The sequence below is a fragment of the Sciurus vulgaris genome, assembly GCF_902686455.1.
Source record: "Sciurus vulgaris genome assembly, chromosome: 11".
NCBI classification, from domain to species: Eukaryota; Metazoa; Chordata; class Mammalia; order Rodentia; family Sciuridae; genus Sciurus; species Sciurus vulgaris.
In genome coordinates this window covers 31170167-31186874 of record NC_136472.1, presented here as the reverse complement: position 1 = coordinate 31186874, position 16708 = coordinate 31170167, and positions in this window count along the sequence as shown.

The window sequence follows — 16708 nt, the reverse complement described above, 5'->3', positions numbered from 1 at the left end:
GCTTTTAGATCCTGTGTTAGCAAAAGACATTACAGACAAGATTTGTTCACATTTTTTTGAGTCTTATTAAATAGAACCACACTCCTGGACATTGATATTTGTGCATATTTTAAAAATTCTTTAATTCCTGGATGACAGGCCAGGTTTCTCAAAACCTATGTCTTGGGGGAACATGCCTGCTGGTTCCCAGTGTGTGTGCACCTGCTTTTTCAGTTGCGAGGGAATCTTTAGCTCTTGTTCTTTGTACCACTGTGATTCAATAACACTTTGGTTCTATAACAGAGCTTTGCGATTAGTGCTGGTTTATTCTTTAGGGAAAAAGAGAGAGGATTTTCAACGAAGAAAATCTACAAATGAAGCTCCAATCTATCCAAGTGGCAGTAGATAGTCACTAAGTATGACAAGGAATATATTTTTATACTATGTTTAGAGATTTGTGAATGCTGATGGGACTTTTTTGTTCTTTCTTCCAGATAATGTCACTGCATTTCCATGAATTCTGCATGATACATTAGTAGATGTAGATAGATTGATCGATAGATAGATTTTTTAATGTTATACTCTTCTTTTTTCTCATCTGAATAGTAGGTTAATGGACTGTCTATTCTGATGTAATCATTTAGAGAATAGACCTGTGGTAATGGGGGTTAATCTCTGTATCTACTTGGTCCAGGGTTTTCTTGAGTATCATGCACTGGTTAATACTTGGCTCTGGTATAAAGTGATGCATTTGCGTACACCTTTGCTACTCCACATCCAGGTGTGTCATCATGGGGAGCTAACATTCCTCATCTACATACCTCTAAGTCTGCATTTCCCCATCTTTAAAATAGAGATAGCAATAGTAACTTCCTCATCAAATTGTTGGAATAATCAAATAAATAATCATGCACATTTAAGCTTTAAAACAATGTTATCCATCTTTACTATATTAGAGTATTTGATTTTATTAATTTGTGATGCTACATATGAGATTGGAAGAGCATGGAAAGTCTTCTAGTGTGTCAAGTCTATTATGTGTCAGGTACATCCTTCCTGTATGAGAGATTTATATGTCAATGTGAACTGGTCAATCAAGGCCTGAATTCAGAAGTCTAACTTGGTAAATGGTAGGTTTCCTCAAAAGTATGATAAAGGTATGTTCATACTTGGCTACAAAAAAGTTAAGGATCACCAAAGATTCACATATTCATAAGAAATGCATACATTGGTACACACATGTATATCCATGTGCATGCACACAAACATGCAAATACACACAGGCATATATACAGTGATTCTGGTAAAGCATGGTTAAGAAAAGTTAAAGTACACTTCTTCACTAAGTATTGAGCCCTTCTTAGTGAATGTGTGTTCTCACTACCTTCTTCCTTTTCTCTTCCACATTTCCCACCCCTCACCTCAACTGAGACATATATATGGATGACTATACTACAAAAAAACAACTTAGGATCATGATACTTCTATATAGGGTGGGTAGCATGTTAGTTTTGTTGAATTTGCATGCAATTTCTTGTTAAGACTTTCATGTTATTATTGAATAGGTTGTTTGTTTGAATTTCTTTTCCTTGTCTTTCTTACCTCACTTGGTTTTGTACTTTCTTGCAAAAAGACCGTGAAGCTCTCCAGGAAAAGGTACATTTGGTTTTCTAATCAGACAATCTAATATGTGATTAAGTTCAATTTCACTCTTGATAAGTGATACCCAGCCAGCAATTTTAGAAGGGCAACATCAGGATAGTTTCTCCTAGCAGAGGACAGGAGTAACTCCATTTAATCAAAGCATCTGGAAGTCTCAATGTTCCAAGAGCACCTAATGCTAGGATGCACACCTGTCTTCTGATTGTCCACATTTAAGAGCATGTAGGGAAGGAAGGGGCATCAAATCATAAAGGAGGGGTTAGTGCTAGGGTTAGAGTTAGGGTTAGGGAGGGGGGCAAGAATGGAGGAAGGAAGGACTGTATAGAGGGAAAAGAGGGGTGGGAGGGGTGGGGAGAAGGGAAAAAATAACAGAATGAATCAAACAACATTACCCTATGTAAATTTATGAATACACAAATGGTATGCCTTTACGCCATATACAAACAGAGAAACAACATGTATCCCATTTGTTTACAATAAAAAAAAAGACAAAAAAAAGTCATAAAGTGACTTAAGCCAGTGACTTAACGAAAGTGATTTAATATCTATGTGAAGGGTTTTATCTGAGTTTCACTCATGGGCTTAGTCTACTGGTGAGTGGACCATGATAAGCACACAATGTTGGGTGGGAGGGAGATATCCCTTGCAGAGACAGTATAGTTGTTCAGGGAAATAGCTATTTGAGGATATCTGTTGTTTTTTTTTTTTTTTTTTTTTTTTTTTTTTGTTTGTTTGTTTGCCTCAATTGGATAGTCTATATGTCTTGCATATATGTGTTCTGACAAATACTTCTTGTTTATTTCTTCAAATATTTATCTTTATGCTATTTCAGTTCTCTCGTTGTATGGAGAGATGAGAACAGAGTAGAGGAGTAGCTTAACCCATGGCCCAATGGAAAAAAATTATGTAAGAAGAACATGAATGCTCCTGCACTTGATTATAGATTGTTTATAGCAAACCCAGGCCCAGAAAAGGAGCAACCTACTAGTCTCTCTTTTATTCAGGAACATAAATTTCCATTTTGAGCACAAAATACCAAAAACTTCTCTTATACTGCTTCCAAGATGACTTGGAGTGATTCTTACTTCCTGTTACTCATTCCTTTGTGTAAGAATTCCCAGCACAAATAAATAGTACTGAACTATATAAACAATTAAGAACTATCAATAATGATTACGTGTTATTCTGTGTTAGTCAGCTATCATTATTATAACAAAGAATTGAGATAATCCATCATAAAGAGAAAAGGGTTATTTTGGCTCATAGTTTTGGAAGTTCTAGTCCAAGATTTGTTGGTCCTATTACTTTTGGGCCTGTAGCAAGGAAGCACATTTTGGCAGGAGTATGTGAAAGAGCAAAATCTGTGAAAGATAGAAAGGAAGTGACCAGGGTCTCATATCACCTTGAAGGGTGCACTCTTAATGATGGTAAGATCTACCTTTGCTCCCCACTCCCTAAAATTTCTTCCATCTCCCATTAGGGCCACTCTGGTGACCCAACAACCAACACATGGATCTTTGGAGGTATTTAAGATCCAAATGATAGCATCTTCTGAGGTTGTATCATGAAAAACTCCAGATTATTCCCCTTACATAACTTGATCTTGAGGCAGACAGTTCCCATATCATGAAAACACTCGACAATCCCAATGGTGAGGTCCATGTAGTGATAATTGATACCACCTGCCTATAGCCAGTACCAATTTACCAGCCACGTGAACTGACCTTGGAAATGGATCCACCAACTGCAGTCAAGTCTTCAAATGAAGGCAATGCCATTCAAAGAGTTGACTTTTCTCACCATTCCCCACCACATTGAAGAGAGCTGAATGAGTGGAAGAGAGGAATAGCAGCCTAAAAAATGCATGGTGGAACTAGCAAGAAATGTATTCAAAGTCTAAGGCAACCTTCTGACCCATTTTCTGCAACAACACATTTATTCTGTAAACTATTAAACCCATGCTGCAGATTTGGAGAAATGGATGTAAACCCCAGGCTCAATGACAGTAGCATGAGTGGGGAGCCAACAAACTTTTAAATAAAAGAACTTTGAATCCTAGGGGGAGTGGGTCCCAAAACAGACACGTCTCAGAGCATAAAGCAACAGAAGAGGTCAATACACTTGATGAAAAATGCCAAAAGATTTTGATTTATTTATTTGTTTATTTATTTATTTAGGTCCTGGGAATTGAATCTAAGAGTGCTTGCATTACTACTGAGCTATCACCAGTAAATGTTTTTTTTTTTATTTTTTAAATTTTGAGACAAGGTCTCAATAAACTGCTGAGGGGGTCCTTGTTCTTGTGATACTTCTGCCTGAGCCTCCTGAACTTCTAAGATTATAGGTGTGTACCACTGTGCCAGGGATTGAAAGAGCTTTTTTAAGAAAAAAAAAATCAGGTAGGAGTTATTCTAAAGGGGAATGAATTGAGACCTATTTACTAGTTTCTCCCAGAATCAGAATTCAATATGATTTAGCATCTTGTTTTTAAAAAAAAGTTGAAAACATGTAAAATATGCTAAAGAACTAGATGCATAAATGATATGCACTGTTTGTTCTGATCTAAACATTTCCCTTAGACATAAGAAGGAAGAGAAAAGGAATCCTAAAGAGAAAAAGGTTGAACAGCAAACATTTTCTCTACTAAATTAAGTATTTCTTTTCTTTCTTTATCTGTAGGACATAAAGGGTTCTGAGTGTGTTTAACTTCAGCTTGGAGCACAAGCTGATGTTCCTCAGTGGAATCTACATCTTTGGATCAGCAATTCTTCCTATTAAGTAATCATTCCATTAAATATTTAATCAGAAAGTTGGTTGCTTTACCCATCTGTCTTGTCCAGATTCAATTACAGGAACTATCATTCTTTTATGAAGAGATGCATGTAACTTTTCAACATGCCTTGAATTTTTCTTTTGTAAAATTGACATATTTTGTAGGATTTTCACAGAATACTACTGAAGGTTGGCACTGGAATTTTGTTTCTTTTTTCTTGCTTCCATCTTTGATGCCAAAATCATTTCCACCTATATCAGCAAGAGTCATTAGGGGAGGTTTGAAGATGGCCAGTGAAGAAATTTTTATTTTTATTTGCCAATTTGATTTGTAATAAAATATTCAGAAACTGAATTAAATTGTCAAATGCCCCCCCTACATATATAATCCAACTAAAAGGTTAGAAATTTTGTATTTATTAGGGAAAAACTTCTAAAACAATGAAGTATAAATCACACAAGGATTAATCTTAGTTTATTACCTGGGTTTTCTACACTTTGTATTAAAGTACTTGTCCTAATAAAGATTGCAGGAAATTCCTAAGAAATCTTAGAAAATTATTTAGTCTAATAACTAATTTTGCAGATGAAGAATATGAAGTAATTTGCTCAAGATGACATAATTAATACAGTAGTATAACTCATTTTTCCTGTATGTGTTCTTTCACTTTAAGAATACATTGCCTTTACTAAGATAATTAATTTTTCAATTTTTCACACACATTTTCTTTGTAATCCTTTCTTCCTAATTTTACTTGTTGAGGTGGTCTTCATTGTTATTGTTGTAGATCTCCCTATCTTAACTGAAAGCTTTTTTTAATCCAAACCATGATAAGAGCAATGTTCTGCTTTACATAGACAAAGGTTTATCCCTTTATTTTTCTCATTGAAACACAGGATTCTTGAGAGCAGAAAGTCTGGGTTTTTATGTAAGTGGTTTTGAGTCCTATAGAATTATCTGGTCAATACCAGGAACTTCATAAATATTTGCACCATTCACCCCAAATGGCTATTGCTTGGTATTTCTTTGGTACTTCTTTATCAACTAGTCTCAATTTCTGTTCTTTTCTGTTCTTTAAGAATGAATTTGAATGAGACAGACATCATTACCCTATGTACATGTATGATTACACAAATGGTATGAATCTACTTCATGCACAACAATAGAAACGATTTGTGTACAATGAATCAAAAGGCAGTCTGCAAAAAAGAAAAAAGAAAAAAGAAAAAAGAATGGATTTGATTCACTAGAACCTCTGAATATCACAGAAATACAGACCTTTATATCTTATAAAATGTCTTCCCTTTTCTATGTAGATCACATAAGATGATTGAGACTCAAAGAAATTCCATCTAATCTACCCATTTTCTGATTCCTAACACACATTACTATTTAAAATTATTTAAATTATTTCAGAATTTCCTTTTTGTATAATTTGTCCAAACAAGTCTTTACTCATCTACCTAAACAAATTTACCAACTGACTTCTCTATGTGGACTTTAAGAACTATAAGTAATCAGTGAACAAGGCTGACCTTAATCCAGAGTAAGAAGGAGGATAGAAAAAATGAGAAAGAATTCTAAAACAGTAAAAAAAAAAATTATTGAAAGCTGAAAATTTAAGTTCATTTCACCCACTTTTTCATTTATATGGTACAGCATTTTAGAATATGTTTCAAAGCAATGCTTTGAAATAACGTTGAACTGCAAATCCACCTGTTACCACATGATGAGCATTGATCTATCTTCATCCATCAATAACTAAAAAGTCTGGAAAAAAAATGTTGCCCATTGAACTTTCTCATATCTAGTGTGTGGATTCTTCCCCTATTTAAAGACATGCCACATGTAAAAGTTTTTTTTTTTTTTTTTTTTTCAATATGGGGCACTGAAAGTTTAGGAATTCAGAGGTTAAGGTGCTAGAGTGATCAATTTATGGATTGTGAAATAACACAGGCTCATGACAGGTGTCAGAATAGTGTGGAAGCCTGAGGCAGCAATCAGTGGCTTCCATAACAAGAATTACTAGGAGTGAGAAGAAGATCTGTATATGGCACTCTAATGTTCTTTAAAATAAATAAATAAAGGGAGACCTAGCAAAAGTCCCGAAAGTAATACATAGAATTTAATCCACACAAGTATAAGTCTAGTGACAACTTAGCCTTAGTGCTGGCTTCAGGAGCAATTCTGAGGCCTGGTAAATGCCTTCCAGATGCACAGCAATCTGGAGGCCAGGACACGTTGGCATTTTTTATGTTATGGCTACTGATGAAATCTGTCCAAACTAATTGAACAGGGAAAAATGCTCTAGATAGCTTTTTTGAAATCAAGATTAGTTGTCCTGCTAAATAGTTAGGAAAAGAATAGTCTATTATCTCATAAATTGTCAACTTCTAAAAAGAAATGGATAGGGACAAAAATAACTCAGTAGGGGTAGTTTTCTTCTATAAAACTTGTGAAACAAACAAAATGGAAAGGAAAAACAGTGGATGAAGGCAAGAGAAATCTTTGATTCTACTAAGGTTTATATTTTAGAACTATTATATTATGGGCAGCCTGACAGGGTTAGCAGTTGAACAGTTTTAAAAAGAACATAAGTTATAATAAAATTTAGTTTCCTCCTCCCTTAAAAGTATGGAGTTCTATCTCTAGAAAATCAGCAATGAAAGGATTCACATGAATTGCACCAACAGTCTAAAGTTTCAAATTGTCTAGGTAATTCCTAATGCATCAATCCCCTTCAGTACTGGATATCCTAACAACAGATGTTTATCATTAGTTATTTTCTGTGAATGTAATGTGTTGGAGGTTAGTAGTTTTTCCTATTAGAAGATGAAACCACATTTATGCTAGAGCATGCCATCTCCTGTTACCATAGAGGAACTCTGGATTCAACATTCTGGTTTCAAAAATCTAAATCCCACTTAGCATATATTCTCAATAGGCAAGAAAAAAAAATGCAAGAGAAAATCAGGGTTAGTTTTGATTGGTCATTTGCTGTATAGAGTTTAATAACTTATGCTGTCAAAGGAGGTCTGATATAAAAAAAAAAAAAAAAAAAAAAAAAAAAAAAAACACTGTATGACCATATTCTCCTGTCCCTGGTCACAGAGTTCAGACTAGAAAAGAAAAAAAAATGATACCATCAAAGTGACTATACTATCAAAATCATTATACAGATTCAATGCAGTTCCCATCAAATTACCAATGACATTCTTCACAGAACTATTAAAATTCATTTAGAAAAATACTCTTAGAATAGCCAAAGCAATCCTGAGCAAAAGGACTAATGCTGGAGAAATCACAATGCCAGAATTAAAATTATACCACAGTGCCATTGTAACAGAAACAGCATGGTATTGGCACCAAAACAGTCAAGAAGACCAATGGAATAGAACAATAGACACAGAGACAAACCCACATAAATTCAATTACCTGATACTAGACAAAAGGTGCCAAAAATATACATTGGATAAAGGATATTCTTTTTAACAAACAATGCTGGGAAAACTAGAAATCCATGTAAAAGAATGAAGTTGAACCTCTATCTCTCTCCCTGCACAAAGGTCAACTCAAAGTGGATTACTCAAGACCTAGGGATTAGACCAGAAACACTGCAACTACTAGAATAAAATGTAGGCCCGATACCATCCTATCAGTGCAGGAACCAACCTGTGTAAGACTCCTAAAGTGCAAGAAAACTAAAAATAAATAGATGGGACACCATCAAACTATAAAACTTCTGCACAGCAAAGGAAACAATTAAGAGCATGAAGAGAGAGACTACAGAATGGGAGAAAAATCTTTGCCATGTGCTCCTCAAGGCATTGATATCCAGAATACATAAAGAACTCAAAAAACTTACCACCTAAAAAGCAAATAACCCTATTGGTAAAAGGAAAAAAAAATTAGACACTTCTCACAGGAAGAAAGACAAATGGCTAACAAAATATTAGACATCTCTAGAAATTATGGAACTGCAAATCAAAACCACACTGAGATTTCATCTCACTCCAGTCAGAATGGAAATGATCAAGGATACAAATACTAATCAGTGTTGGCAAAGGCGTGGGAGAAAATGTACATTGATATGATGGTGGGACTACAAATTAGTACAATCAATCTGAAAGACAGTATGGAGACTCTTCAACAAACTAGGAATAAAACAACCATATGATCCAGCTCTCCCTCTCCTGGGTGTATACCCAAAAGATCTAAAATCCACATACTGCAGTGATACAGTCATACCAATGTTTATAGTAGCCAGCACAATTCATAATAGCCAGACTATGGAAACAATCTAGGTACCCTACAACAGATGAATGAATGAAAAAAATGTGATAGATACACACAATGAAGTATTAGTCATGAAAAAGAATGAAATTATGTCATTTACTGGTAAATGGGTAGAACTGGGGATTATAATGCTAAGTAAAATAAGTCAGACTCAAAAAGTCAAGAGTCGAATGTTTTGTCCGATAGGTAGAAGCTAGTCTAAAATTAAATGAGAGAGAAAGAGAGAAAAAAATGGGGGAGATGGCATCAAAATAAAAATAAAAGAAATATCAGGGGAGTAGAAGAAGGGGATTGAGGGGACAGAGGAGGGACGGGGTAAGGGAAAAACAGTGGAATGAATCTGACCTAACTTTCCAATGTATATATACGAATATACTACAGTGAATCCCAGCATTATGTATATCCACAAGACACTAATTATGTATTTGTGTGTGTGTGTGTGTGTGTGTGTGTGTGTAGGAAATGAACAGGGGGAGGGAGAAGGAGGGTATAGTAAATACTGGGGACTTAATTAGAGCAAAATATACTTCATGCATTTATAATTATGTCAAAATAAATCCTAAAGTAATGTATAACCTATGAACATATAAAATTTAATTTTAAGAAAAAAGAAAAAAAAAAAAAAAAGAGAGATCCTACCATAGAAAGCCTCCTCCCTTTACCATGGATATGAGCCTGTTCCATGCTATTCTCACCCGTTCGTTACCTGAACTATGGCAGTCCTGCCCTGGTTGGTCTTGTTGTTTTCCTCTTGCTCTTCTTGTCAACAGCCAAGGTGATTCTTACTTCTTTTTTCATTGGTGCATATTAATTGTACATGATGGTGGGTTTCACTGTGCCATGTTTAAACATACATAAAACCATAATTTGATCCATTTCACTCCCCAATACCTCCCTCACCTTTATTGTCTCCCTCCTCCTGATTCCCTTCCTCTAATGGTTTCTCTTTTTTTTTTTTTTCCCACTAGCTTTCACATATGAGGGAAAACACATGCTATTTTTCTCCCTGATTATGACTTATTTCACTTGACACTATAATCCTGAGTTTCATCTTCTTTCCTGTAAAGTACATGCATTCATTCTTTTTTGTGACTGAAAAAAATGAGGCTGGTGATGGACAGCTGTGTGAATTCTATGACTTGGTTATTGTGAATTGTGTGTTGATAAATATGGGTATGCAGTCAAATCTATAGTATGCTGACTTTAATTCTTTGAGATAATGCCAAGGAAGTTCTCCTAAAGAGTAACCCATATCATATGACTAACAGTTGGAAAACTTCCAAAGACTTCAATTCATATCCATAGTAAGATCCAGACCATACTGTGTTTCACAAGTCTCTACCCAGCCTGGCTCCTGGCTCTTGATCTCACCTCTGATGTCATTTCTGATCTCCCATTCCTTCACTTCTTCACTTACTAAAATAACACTGTTGCTCTACCTGCCAAACATGTTAACATTCGGATTAATATTACCCATTGCCTATGTCTAAAATATTCTTCCCAAGATACACCAATTACTTGCTCTTTGGTTAAACTCAGGTCTCTCCTCAGAGGCCAATGCCTTCTTCTTTTTTTTTTTTTTTTTTTTGCAGTACTGGGGATCGAACTTCAGGGCTTTGTGCTCACGAGGCAAGCACTCTACCAGCTGAGCTACCTCCCCAGTCCGCCAATGCCTTCTTTAGATAGATCTAAAGTAGTCTTCCTGCTTTCCATTTGGCCAGTATTCACAGTCTTTATCACTTTCTAGTTCCCCCATCCTTTTGAGGATGGGAGATCAGTGCCGCATCTCTAACACTTAGAATGATTTCTGATTCATAGAAAATATTCAAAAAGTATTTGATCAAGAAAAAAAAATAAGAATGGAAATAAAGGGAGGGAGGGAGGAGAGAAGAAATGAAGGAGCAAAAAAGAAAGGAAGAGAAGAAGGAAGATGGGTTTTGAATTTAAAAAATTCTAAATAATTCAGATTGTCTTCTTTTATAATTTATTATCTAAGGAAGTGAAGAGTTTTACAGCATTAAGTAAGTGCCAATTAAACCCTGATATTGGAAAGATAACAGTAGAACAAGAAACTGTCACTTTCCCTAATAAAACAAGAAAATATTTGTGTGTGATGACGAGAAGAAAGCAGATCCAAGAGTTTCAGGTTGTTTTGTCTCATTTTAGTTGATTCAATGATTTACTTGACACAAACACACACATACACACACCACACACACAAAGACACAAAACAAAAACAAAAGCATATAGAGAAATGGAGTTTCTTAGGACCAACTGTGAATCAAATCTTCTAATCTGTGATCAAGTACATTAAATGACATGGATCTTGTGCCCCAACAATAAGGGCTCATGTCATTGTTGGGTGGAAAGTTGATACAGAAAAACCTTGTTAAGACTGTTCATTGGCCTCATCTAATGGAAAAATCAGCAACAAAACAAATACTTACACTTTGATTTATGGATAATATGCCCATCCTTTAATTTACTTCCAAGTTTGAACATTTTTTTTTTTTTTTTAATTTGAGCAAACATTTAACTGTACCTCAATTCACCATCGAGTGGTAAAGCAGTTTCAGGCTTCCTCATTAGCACAACTTCCATTCTGGTTAAAATGCAGATTACGTATCTCCTCAAGCACTGACCAAGGAACAATACTAAACAGAGTAAGCACATCCTCTGGAGGATATCCCCTAGTTTGTAGTCTGTCTTCTGGCACAATATTCAGTAAGTGTCCAGACCAAACAATATTTTCTAAAACTTCGTTTTCTGAAACCTTTATTATGCCAGATTCTGCGAGATACATTTCATATGTTACACAGCTAGTGAAAACATTTCAAGGTGAGTATTAGTGTCCCATCTTATAGATGTAAAAAAATAACTGGTAGAGGTTGGCACCCAAATTAGCCCAGGTGATACAGAAACTGACCATACTCAGATCCCTAGCTGCCTGGCTCCATACCCTCTTCCCTTATCTACCACATCAAATTGCTTCTTATTAAATTCTAGGTATAATCTATGGATGGAAAATGGCTTTTTCTTTTAAGAAATTAGCCTGGACTTGGTACAACTGAGTTATCACAAAATCTCAATGGTTTTCAATTTCCCACAACTATGACACTCTGACCCATCCAGTTACTAATCCAAAATAGTTTAGGGGTGATTCCTGGTGTCTGTAAAGATGTGAATTGATTTGCGATGGAATTACATTTTGATGAGCCTATCTTGAATTGAAGATCCCTGTCATAAATGTATTTAGTACAACTGGCCTGTGGAACTCCATAGCTTAGCAACCCCATAAACTGGGAAGATACTGCTCCCTGCTGCTGCCCAGCATCTTGAGAGAATATCTTGCAACATATCCATAGTCTAGGAAAGATTAAATCTCAAAATTCCAAAACAAAAATAAAAACCCGCTCCACCTGACAATATTTAGAGGAGAAGTTCCCCTTGTTACCAATCACCTGAGGGTTTTTTTGTTCAGTTTGGATAGAAATCCCCAAAAGAAAAAGTATAGATCTTTTGGTGTTATCAGCTCTCAGTGTTAACCAGCTCAGCCTTGGATCTCATTGCTTAATTCCAGATAGAAATCAGAAGAGGTAAGCTGTAAATCCATCTCAACAGGTTTTTTAGTTTAGTTTAGTTTTGTTTTTATACTGGGGGGATTGAACACCCAGGGGAATCTAGCCACGGAGCCACATCTCCAGCCTTTTTATATATTTTATTTAGAGCCAGGGTCTTGCTGAATTGGCTTAAGGTCTCGCTTACTTGGTGAGGCTGGCTTTGAACTCACTATCCTCCTCTCTCAGCCTCCTGAGCCTCTGGGGTTATAGGCATGCGCCATTGCACCCGCTTCCAAACAGGTTTTTGAGGGGCTTGTGCTGCACAGTAAGGGACGAAGTGCAGGGGGTAGAGTTCCTGGACTGACTCTCTGAGGAATGTGAGCAATAAAGCTTATATAAGCAAAAGGGACGGGCTCCTGCAGGTGCATGGTCAGCTGTTGACCTCAGAATTTCGGTACTGTCTTGCTGATTGTGTGCGCAAATGCCTGTGAAACTGTTCACTACCGCCACCACAGGAGGCTTTGGGGAAAATCCTTTGACAAACCTTGAGTGTCAGTGTTGCCAGGCCTGAAAACAGCAACATCCCGGCAGCAGCACCAGAGCTGGTTGCCTGAGTAGCCACAGAAATAGCAGATGCAGCAACAGTGGCAGAAGCAGCCCTCGCTGCAGTAAAAGCAGCTTGGTCAGGTGGAGCTGCCGAGCTCCACTGGAGGCTGGCACAGGGCAGCATGCTGGGCCCTAGGTGACCCTCCTCAGTGGGGGTGAGGGGACCCACAGGAAGCCAGTGACTAATGGCACGTGGGAGTGCAGGTGCAGTTCGTCCCTGCGACTGTCTCAGAGTAGAAAGGCAGCGCCGGCCATGATCAGGGTCCTGCTGGTGGCCCATGGCCTGCAGTACCAACACTCAGGGCTTCCCCGAGGACAGGTGAATGGTACAGGGAGTGAGCTAGGACCAGGCTTGCCTCCATGAGTTCCATTGCACCTCCACCTCCATCCAGCTGCCTAGCATTGCTGTTTGGCTGCACCTAAGGTGGGAGTGGCTATCTGCAACAATAACAACAAACAAAACAAAGCAAGCAAACAAAACTCCCACATATGTCTATGAAAGACATGGAACAAAATTTTTTAACAAGGAAGAAAAACATTTTGTGGGGAAGGTCTGGGCCTCTCACCCTCAATGAGACCATTTCAGATAGTTTGAGAAATGGAAATAATTTCATCAGTAATATTCATGGTGCCATGAGCCATTGTTATTGTCTAATTAACTTGTCTTTATCTGATTATTCATTTCCTTAATACCTCTCAATGAGGACTTTTCTTACCATGTAGCCTGTGGAAAGATGGTATTCTAATTGACTGATAAGACTAGTTTGCTCTGTCAATTTTAAATCTTCATTGTTAAACTGATTCCGTGGCAGTAGATTCCATGGTATTCATTATTTATCAGACTTCGATTAATTTGGTTAATGTAAGTCTGACTCTGGTGACTGAGAGAAAGAGAGAGAGAGAGAGAGAGAGAGAGAGAGAGGCAATTTCCTAACAGGAGCCTTTTTTCTACATTTTGCTCTCATGAGATGACCAGTCACCTTCTAGTCCTGAATTTGATGAAGCAAACTATGTTCATAAAACTGTGTCTATATTTGTAATCTATAATCTTCAGATATTTATTTCTGACCCAAAAGACGGGAGGGGGATAGTAAAAGCCAGGAAGCAGGGTGTATCTGCTTTCCCTATTGGATTTCTAGATTGCCTCATGTGCTTGGATATTTTGTTGAACAAATAACCTCCTCCATCAAAATGACAGGTCTTTTTGGTTAACTTGTTTCCATAATAAATGTTCCATCACCTACATCTATTTTTATTAAACAAGGTGTGGTGAGAAAGGAGAAAAGGTTTTATACAGTCAAGGGGCACTTCTAATTTCAGCAGGTATTTTGATTTTAATTCATATTTTTGTATCATGTTAGAATAACATGTGGCAGATTATTAATGACAGACTTGTAATAAGATTATTTCGTATTGTCATAAAGTCTCATAGGAATTCATGGACAGGTTATACCAGTCAAGACCCACAAGTATTTTACAGCACCTGACTTATAAATTACTCTGTTCCTTCAACTGGTGATTGATTTCTAGACATAAATAACAAAGAAAATGCCAGAGTAATAATTCATCTGTTCTTTTTGGTCATGACTTGTGTTTCAGAAACATTGTTTATTTTGCTTGGATTCTGACTGGACTTATAATTTATCTGCACACCCTACACACACACACACACATACACACACACACACACACACACACACACACACACACACAGGACTTTCTGCTTTTGACCCTTTAGGTTATCATCCCAAGGAAATAGCGGCAAGAATCATAATTCATGTGGCTAAGACTGAAGTTCTCTACGCCAATAATAATCAATTCTGAACTGAGTTTGCTAAAAATTAAATAAATTAAACTAAATTTTAAAAGATAACATAAAACCTTGAAAAAATATAGCATTGATAAAACCCATGTGATTCTTGAATTCATTTCCAAACACTCAGCCTGCTCTTCTAGAACATTCCATTTGTTCCTTTCTTTCCTTCCTCTCTTGGGCTCTTTCCATTCCTTCCTTTCTCCCTTCCTTGATAAAGTGCATATTAGTGTCTGGAAAATGTTTCTTACACTCACACAGATTTTTATTCCTCTATAATCATATTTCATTCTTTCCACACACATTCTTGCTCACACATTCTTCTCTACCCCAAATGTGCTCTTCTTTTCATTTTCTATGAATGCCCTAAGCTTCCCCTATTCTAATGCCATTTGATATATTTATTCTTCCTCTAAAGAATTTAACAAATACTTCAGTTTATGTACAACTCTGCATTTGTCCCTCTCTCTTTTGGCATTTAAAATGGCCTTTATTACTTCGGAATTTTTATATGCTCACCTTTTTACCCTTCCTGAAGCCTTGTATAGAATGTAGTTAAAAAAAAAATCCACTAAGCTTAAAACCAAAATAATAACAATGCATTCAACTGCAGAAAGGGTAGGACACTAGGAGGCAAAAACGCTAGGATTTCTGTAATTTACTGGCTTGAAATTCTGAAGACCCCTTTGCATTTCAATCACCTTATGTATAAATGTACGACTTCTCTTTTTTCTCCTTGGAACATTTACAACTTTAAAATTTATGACTGTAATACATACCTTCTGTTAAATTATTCAACATCAAATAAATCAGAGGATCACACTATCATAGGTAGAGGTTTTAAAATATGCAGGGATAACTTTGTAGACTCCCCAGATAGAAGATCCAACGTATCAAATTACTTAAATGTAATAGCAGATATCCATTATTGAGCACTTTATAAATGGCAGGCACTGGACTAGTTATTTTAGATTATGCTTTCCAGTCCTCCCTGGAATACATGAGCATACAAAATCATGCAATGGTGGACTTCATTGTTCCTATATTACTCATGAGGAAACTGAGGTACAAATGGGCCAGTGACTGGGCCTATGCAGAGTCAGAATTCAAACCATTGTCTGATACTGAAACGCATGTTCTTTCCAATAAGTAAATTAAAAAATCCTGGGTATTTTCTACATGTATATTATTTGGGACCAAAAGTTGGCTTATTATTCTGCATTTGTTGCTATGGAGCATCATTCATGTTTTAAATATTGCATGTGCAATTTGGTTTGTTTCAGGTAACTTTTGAAGTTTTGATTTGAAGTTGGAGACCCTGTTTAGCCTGCTCCTCCTGAAAAGTAACATTTTAATTAATTCTATAAATGACTAGTGTTGGGACCCCAGAAGTTCATATAACCAAAACTGTATTTCATCTAACCCTCCTTCTGAATATCTTTCTGCTGCTCTACCCTGATCGTGAGCTGTATTTCCAACACTGGGTGTGGTTCATTTAGAACCATCTATGCTATATTGCACATAAGTTAGAAGGCAAGAACTGAGGATAGAGGCTGGGGCCCTGAAACACAGAAATCCTAGAGACCACCAGAAAAAAATCCAAGTCAACTGGGTGAAGAGATGGACCACTATAATTCCAGTGGCTTGGTAGGCAGAGGCAGGAGAATCACAAGTTCAAAGCCAGCCTCAGCAACTTCACAAGGCACTGAGCAACTCAGTGAGACCCTGTCTCTACATAAAACATAAAAAGGAGTGGGAGATGTGGTTTAGTTATTAAGTGCCCCTGGGTTCAATGCCTGATTAAAAGAAAAAAGAATCAAAATCTTAATTCAATAATAGTTTTGCCTTTCACACAATTGTTCATACTTTAACAAGAGTTTGCTTTCATAATGGTGCTATAGAAAAGCAAATGCCTCCAAATTTTGAGCAACGTTTCCCAACATTATCTCTTAAATGATTAGTTTGTGGCATCATATTTATCATACAGTTAGTTTCTCCATTTACATGACTTTTTTGGTT